At 42.6% G+C, this 7,487-nt stretch overlaps 1 protein-coding gene across 2 annotated transcripts in view; it reads right to left on the bottom strand.

The window, feature by feature from the left end:
* gpc5c (glypican 5c) overlaps positions 1–7,487 on the bottom strand; it is a 92,355-nt gene that overhangs the window by 43,146 nt on the left and 41,722 nt on the right. The window lies entirely within an intron of this gene.

Below are 7,487 nucleotides of genomic sequence, written 5' to 3'. Positions count from 1 at the left end.
AATTTCCCCCACTGAGGACAATAAAGAATGAATCTGAATCTGAATTTACATGCATTTATTGATTAGTCTGTAAGGAATGTATTTGTGTGTCTATGTGTTTGTTTGGCAGCAGGGTGAAGTGTGTAAGGATGTATGAAAGTTTGGGGGCAGGGGGACTTTCCCTTCATTCCATATAGCTCTTCCGTGCGGAGGCCGCATTCCCAGCACCACTCAGGGGGCTCCAGTGAGTGAGCCACGACACCAAACCCACCCGGAATTCTAGGAACGTTTTCCCTGTGGTTTCAGGTTACCACATACCCACTGACCACAGATCAGAGGCACACACACACACAAAACACCCTCCACAGTAGTGTACTGTACTTTTGTTGTTTGTACGGAGTTGGTTTTGTTAGCTTTCCCTCTCTCCTCCCTTGCCTGTCATTCATTTTCATTTTAAACTCACATACTTATCCATCGGGTTGGACAACAGCTCGGAGTAACGCTTAAACTTGCAACTGGATTCAAACCAGAAGTCCTGTTCAGAATCTCACTCTGATGGTAAATACCACACGCTGAAAACTTAAACTGGTACACACATTCACACCAAAACTCTACAGGGAATCTTGCCAATGCTTGCTACGGGCCCAAAATCTGACTTATAGGTAGACACTGCATCACACAAAAGTGAGCTCAAATTTAGACAAAAACTTTCAATCAAGCTCTGACATTCGTAAAGTTGACTGTATCCCGCAGGATAAGGGATAACAGTGTCCCTTAAATAGTCAGAACAGAGAGAGGTTCAGCTCTGCAAGTCATATGTGATCATGCTGTGTGAGTGTTGATGTGTGTTGGCCGTGTAAATGTGTTGTGTATAGAGCGTGTGCTGTCCGTGGAACACAGAAATAGTGTGATGGTCTCTAAGGCCATAATCCTGTGTCCGCACGACTACAGTACGAGTTGCGTGTTTGGATCAAAGCAGAGGTTTCAAAGTGGATTTTCTCTGCCTTTGAAGAGTGTTAAAAAGCACACTGAACTGACTGATTCAGTAAGTGTGTGTTACTGATATGGTGAGAGTCAAAGATATGAAGCCTTTCTCATACAGTACCAGGGCCTGTATTACCTGAGAACTAGTTTTAACTTTCTTTGTTTTAACAGCACTAAAAGTCACACTTTGCCGCTTCAACAAGTGGCCAAAAGTGGCTTACTTTGGTAGGCACATTGAGGTTAGACTCATGCGCCACCACTTAATTCCCCTCTAAAGTCACAAAGGGCAGCCCGTATAGACAATGTATACTATAACCTTTGATTTTGTAACTTATGTTACAAAAAGTGAAAACTAAACTGAAATTGCAATACCAAGTCCATTAGGAACATTGCAACACCATGATAAGCATCACAGAGCGTGTGCTTGGAGACAGCGAGCACTTCATTGCATAGCTGTGGTGTCTTACAAGAGCAATTTTATGACACAAGATAAAATTGCCTCTTAAATGCAGGGTTCGTCCTGGAGGACTCATCCTTGACTGTTTTCTTTTACATGTAATATTTTGGGGCGGTGTGGTGTTTCTGTGTGCAAATGCATATAATCAGTGGCGTAATCAAGGGGGACACATTTTTTAGGGTTTTGCCCTTTGTTCACTGGCACGATGCATCGAAACCTGTGTCTGAGATACATAAATGCTCGAGAGACTAACCTGACCCTTTTAAACACACACCCACAGACCACACAGACCACTACTGGCTGTCACCCAGACACGCTAGCAGGACTTCAAACAGGCTCATAGAGGCAATTAAGCCACAAAGGCAGAGGGCTCTCCTAAAGCCACTGCTTCCTGCTGCCACTGACCTACATCCCTCATTTTTTCCCCTTCATTCATCCATCCATTAGTTTGTTTCTCCTTCTATCCATTGTTTTCTCATCCACACCTCCTTTGCCCATAACCAGCATGTCTATCCGTCTTTTCACATCCTCCTCTCCAGTCATGAGTTTGATGCCTTGCCAATAGGCAAGGACAGAGGTTACTGAGTACACTACAGTCTACCTCGCCCAGTAGGAACTGCTCCAGTAAAACATGCCAGTCTATTGTGGCACTTTAATTATATTAGCTCAAACCACACTACCGGCTGGACACACAACAGAAGGGAGGGACTGAAGGGAGTTGGAAGGAAATTTCACAAACATGCAATGTGCACAAGGCACACCATAAAACCTAAACTTGAGGGGGCCCAAAGACATAAACACTCTTAACCCAGTGGCATGTTAAGTCCCAAATTAGCAAATAATTGTACAGTGAGGCAAACAAAATCACATTTGCTTACACACAAACTATCTTCCTACACATTTCCCCCTATTTTCTTGTGCCCAGCTACAGATTTAGAAATACCATAACTCTAAACTCTAACAATCCAAGCATTTCAGCAGAGAGAAAAAATAACTCACAGTTATTGCAATATGATCGCTGTTTTTTTTTCACACACACACACACACACAATACAAAGATGTAGATGCAAAGAGAGAAAAGTCTAAGCAATGTAGTAATGTAGAGCGGGTCATGCTGAGGTCCCAGGCAGCAGCCCAGGGTTATGGGAAAGGGATGGGCCACTGAATCAGAGCTAAGGAGAAATAGAAGAGAGGGATTATGGGAGGGACAGAGGAAGGACTGAGAGGTTTCTCAAAGACGCCAAATGCAAATGGAAGGGGTGAAAGGGTAGGTGCAAGAGTCTGTATTTCCATAACTTCATTATTTCTCTGATGTCAACTGTTCTCAGGACTCTACTGTGCCACCATTCCATCAAGTCTGTCTTCATGTCAACACTTAACAAAAGAATATGCATACGTAACAGACTGACTTCTGCTGGTGTTTTGCTCCCACAACAAAAACCCTTAGCTACACATATAGAGCACACACAGGCTCACAGCAGGGACTGTCCTTCCTCTGCATATTGTAATTAATTTACTGTCCCCGCTGCAAGAATTTCATTATCCAATCCCTTGCAGTTACTGAACTGAGCTCCTCTGACCCAAGAGACCGACACAGAGAAGGCAGGGAAGAAGAAAAAACTATGGCTTGATGGAAGTGGAGGAAAGAGAGAAAGTGAGCGAGAGTGTGAGGGGTGAGGGCTTTGCCCGGTGTAGCGCTCTCCCCTCTTCTCCCTGCAATAGCAGAATGGATTCCAGATGTCAAAATGATAAACAAATGGATTGTCATAACCTTATAAAAATGCAAGGCATTCAGAAGCTCTCACACTGCTGTATTATCTGTGGTCCGTCCCCTTGAGTCAATCCAAAACTTCAGAATCATCCCCTAAGTATAGTGATGAGTTATTAGCTCTCCATTCTTACTGAAGAGCATACACACACAAAAATCCACATGCACGACACACCCACATGTGCATACACCCACTCTTGTTAAGATCTCATCCCTTTCTTGTCCTCCCTGCAGAATATACAGTGTACGCAGTTTGTAAATCAGCTCAATGCAAAGTGAATCCCTAAAGTCCATCTAAATCATCTCTTAACACATGCACCATAGAGTTAGGCCAAGTTCAAACAGGAAGACTTACGTACACCCTTCTCCATTTCTTTTACTTCTTTCTACTATACCATCAGCTTAGGATGTATTTGCCTTCCTAGTTCACAGCATTTAATCAAATGAGTCTAAGGCTACAGCAAGACAACGTACCAGCAGTGCCGCACAGAATCACCTGCTTGTTCATCCAAATTATGTTTAGAGTTTGCTATCATGGTTGTTGCAGCTAACTTTCATTGTTGAACCGGCTGGTTGCATGAGCTGATGTCCAATTTCATCAACAAAGTCACATGCTGCAATCTTTATTTAGATTAAAAACACAACTGACAGCTGTGACTGGTTAACTTGCCGTTATTGTTCACCCTTTCCAGGTCACTATTTACTCATTTAAACTGGCTTTCTTTTGTCTCCTAATGTGCTGTTTCTCTTAAAAAAATTAAATAATAATGTAGAGGTGGCTACAGCTAGCTAGCTGCGACCAGTTTGGCTTTACCCTACAGTTACTCCTGCTCTTACTGACCAACACAGGGACCAATCACTTATCACCAATCCTCTTTTCAATCGTCTTATTCACTGTGTTCCCCACCACTTGAATGAAGAATATCTTATATCTGTAAACTGTCCTGAATTGAAATATTATTCCCCCTTGATTTTCCAACCATACCCAATTATTTTGGGTCTGATTATGTCTGGGAGAAACTTAACAATAAGTTGTTGTATAATAAAATCCTTATCAAGCCTCATGTGTTTGCCATCAAGGGGCTAATCAAGGCCTTTTTGATGCCATAACAGTGGCTTCAGCCTGCAGCATTATTTCATAATCTATTTTATAACCTGCACACACTATCTACTACATTAAGTATGTCAAAAAGGCAAGCGAAAACAGTGATGGTAATCAGCATAATTATAGTTGAAAGAGATAGCAATAAATTATTGAGGTTTGTGATGAAACTGCTACAATAAATAAACAGTAACTGGCTTACCTAAATAAAGAATAGTAATTTTGGTTGATCTTATCTTTCCGGAAAAGATGCTGCAAAGTATTCACACATGTGATGCTGTAAATGTTCAGAGATGTTTGAACACATGCCAACATGCACTTTTGGTTGTAAGTACAACTGCTTGCCCCCCGCTCGCGCCTCTGTCATCAGATGCTGAATAAAGAGAGGAAGGGAATTTCAATCCTCAATTCCTTTGATGTGCTTTGAAGTATTACAACATACAAGTGTGTGTGTGCGTGGGTGTGTGTGGGTTTGTGTGTGTGTGTATGTGGAAGTGTGTCTCCTTGCCCCGAGCACAGTATGATTGTGTCTGAATGAATGAATAACCCCTCCAGCTGTTGACTAGCATATGGATCCCGTGTGGATTGATATGTGAGTGTGCATGAGTTTATGAGTCTATGTCCTCCTCTTTATGGGGAAAACCCACCAAGTCTCCAGGGGCTTTGTGTGCCTAACACACAGGAAGTCAGACTATGACAGCGACTAACACCGTAGCATTTTAGCATGTCCACTTTTAACCATAATTTAAGTCTTCTTCACTGCACACTTTTTCTCATCTCGTCTCATATTTTCTCATCTTTGCTTCTCCCTATCTACCCATCTCTCATCTCCTCTGCTGCTCTCATGTAGCTTTCCCAGGCATGGTGTGGGCAGTGGCAGTAGTAGTGGCAGTGATGTCCAAGTCTTTCCCATGCAGCCTCATAGGAGGGTCTTTGTTTCCCCTGCAGGCTTTGGGGGTCCCCACGGCAGGGCTCTGCCCCACTCCACTGACTCCACAATGGGTCTTTATGCTGCCAGGGCCCCCTCCCCCACATCACTCCATCATGCTTCCCTCATCAGGGGCACAGGGAGGCACAGGGGGCACCACAGCACCAAAACGCCAACCCTGTTCATGCCCTGCCCCGTCCCTCTCTCTATAATACATGCCAACAGAGTCAGATACAGTAAGAGAGGTTTGCTGAATAGCCACAGGCCAATTGGAGCAGTTTATGAGTGGTGCCAAATGTTTCAGAAGGGTACTGTTTTCTCATTCAACCCAAGAACACTTGAAACCACAAGCAAAGACCTGGCTCTCACCAGGGAGTATGTGATAACACACCGTTACAACCCATTAGCACTGTTGTTGAAAAACCAATGCCCTTGGTTGTAAAGGTGACACACACTCACTTACACACACACACACAGAGTGAGGGAATAAAGAACTGGCTTTGAATACAGACAAAGAACTTGACACTTGAGATCACAGATTTCTTGTTTTAGGTGCTGAATTGTTGCCTTGCCCTGTGTTTACTCACTCATATGCTCCTGATCATGGACCTAGCACACACGCACACACACACACACATTGGCTGCCTACTGTACTTTGTGTGCTGACAAACTGTCACAGGCCATGATGAATGGGTGGTCTGCTCAATATGTCTCAGTCATTGGCAGATCCTCTGCAGCTGAGAAGGGTAGGAGAGTACAGGGCCAGAAGAGAAGAGAAGAGAAGAGATCCAAGCTAAAACAATGATGAGATTTTGAAAGCTAACTATTTATAAGTTTAAGGCCAAACTAAAGGCTAACTTATTCATGGAACCCTTAGACAAAATACTTATGCCAACCACTGAAGATAATAAAAAAGGAGTCTGAGACATCTTTTCATGTGCCTAATGTCTTCCCATGTATTCATGTAAAGCAAAATGTATGGCTTAATCCAGCACAACGGACAAGGGCCAAAGGATCCGACAAACACTAAGGGTGGATCATGGGGAAAGGCATCCCCGGACCTCTGTTTTCCTCAGTCAAGGCCAATATTGACAGTGCCAAGAGCTGAGGTTGTCATGGTAATGGGAGCCAGTTTAGGGCCACCGCAGAAGGAGAGCATAACCTTGTCATAATTGTGGACTGAGTTTCGAGAGCATTTAAGAAACAGATCCAGCAGGGGGAATCAGTTACAGACCCGCACTGGCTCAATAATCTGCATCAACTCTCTGTTCTTCTCATGCTAACTGAGAAAGCACATAACCACACACGCACACACACGCACACACACACTCATATAGGATGTAAGTACTTCAGTCTCTGAGAGATGCACCCAAAACCATAAGCAGGAAAAGGGCTCCGGGGCCACACCTATAAATCAGCACAAAATAAAAACTTCATAAATAAGAACAAAACAGAATGTAGTACAAAAAAAGAGAAAGGCACAGATAACAACTCATTAACTGACTCTCATACAAAGGAGAGGAGAGCCTAGCAACTATTTGTTCTGCCTGCAATCATTCAATGTGGAGATGGATTTAATGACTTCCTTATTCCACATTGATTAACAACAGCCAGCCACACTGACTCACAAACTGACATTATCCAACACAAGCACACAAACAAATGCACAGAGGGTTTGTTACAACTGAATGTATTCAGAACAGTTCCCTCTTAAAGCAAAGTATTAGTTATTTCTCTATTATCGGCTGAAACTGGGTGACCTGTTTTGAAAAGAATGCATACAAGCCAGCATCTAGTGCCGTGTCATTTGGAGAAATGAAATGTCTTATCTCCAAATTCCAATGCTGCCAAAATAAAAAAAAAGTGTTTATGCAACAACTGGCAATAGCAAAGTAGTGTAACAAGATACAAAATGTTGCCTAATCATGAGGAACAAATCTAAATACCAAGATTAATTAAAGTCCGCTGCTTTTATTAAATCTGAAAATAACAATGGATTTGGGCCATGTAAGCCAATAAGGGGTCAGCTGAAGGGAATGATCATTTAATATTTCTAGTTTAAAAATCTAAAACAACTTTCTAGTTGTGTTCACAGCAGTGTCCATAAAAAAAAATGATTTACAGGGAAATCTGGTTTGTTTCTGTGTTTGATCAGAGAGAAACATCAGTAATGAGATGGGTCAGGACGGAATTATTGTGTCATCTCTATTTGTAAAGTCTTTATGTTCAAGCCCTTTTAAGGTTTACTGTGAATGTGTGTGTGTGTGTG

The sequence above is a fragment of the Morone saxatilis genome, unplaced genomic scaffold (assembly GCF_004916995.1).
Source record: "Morone saxatilis isolate NCDOM2014 unplaced genomic scaffold, NCSU_SB_2.0 Contig23, whole genome shotgun sequence".
Classification (NCBI taxonomy): domain Eukaryota; kingdom Metazoa; phylum Chordata; class Actinopteri; family Moronidae; genus Morone; species Morone saxatilis.
The sequence above is the reverse complement of the archived record's forward strand: the minus strand, read 5'-3'. Positions and strand labels throughout refer to the sequence as shown.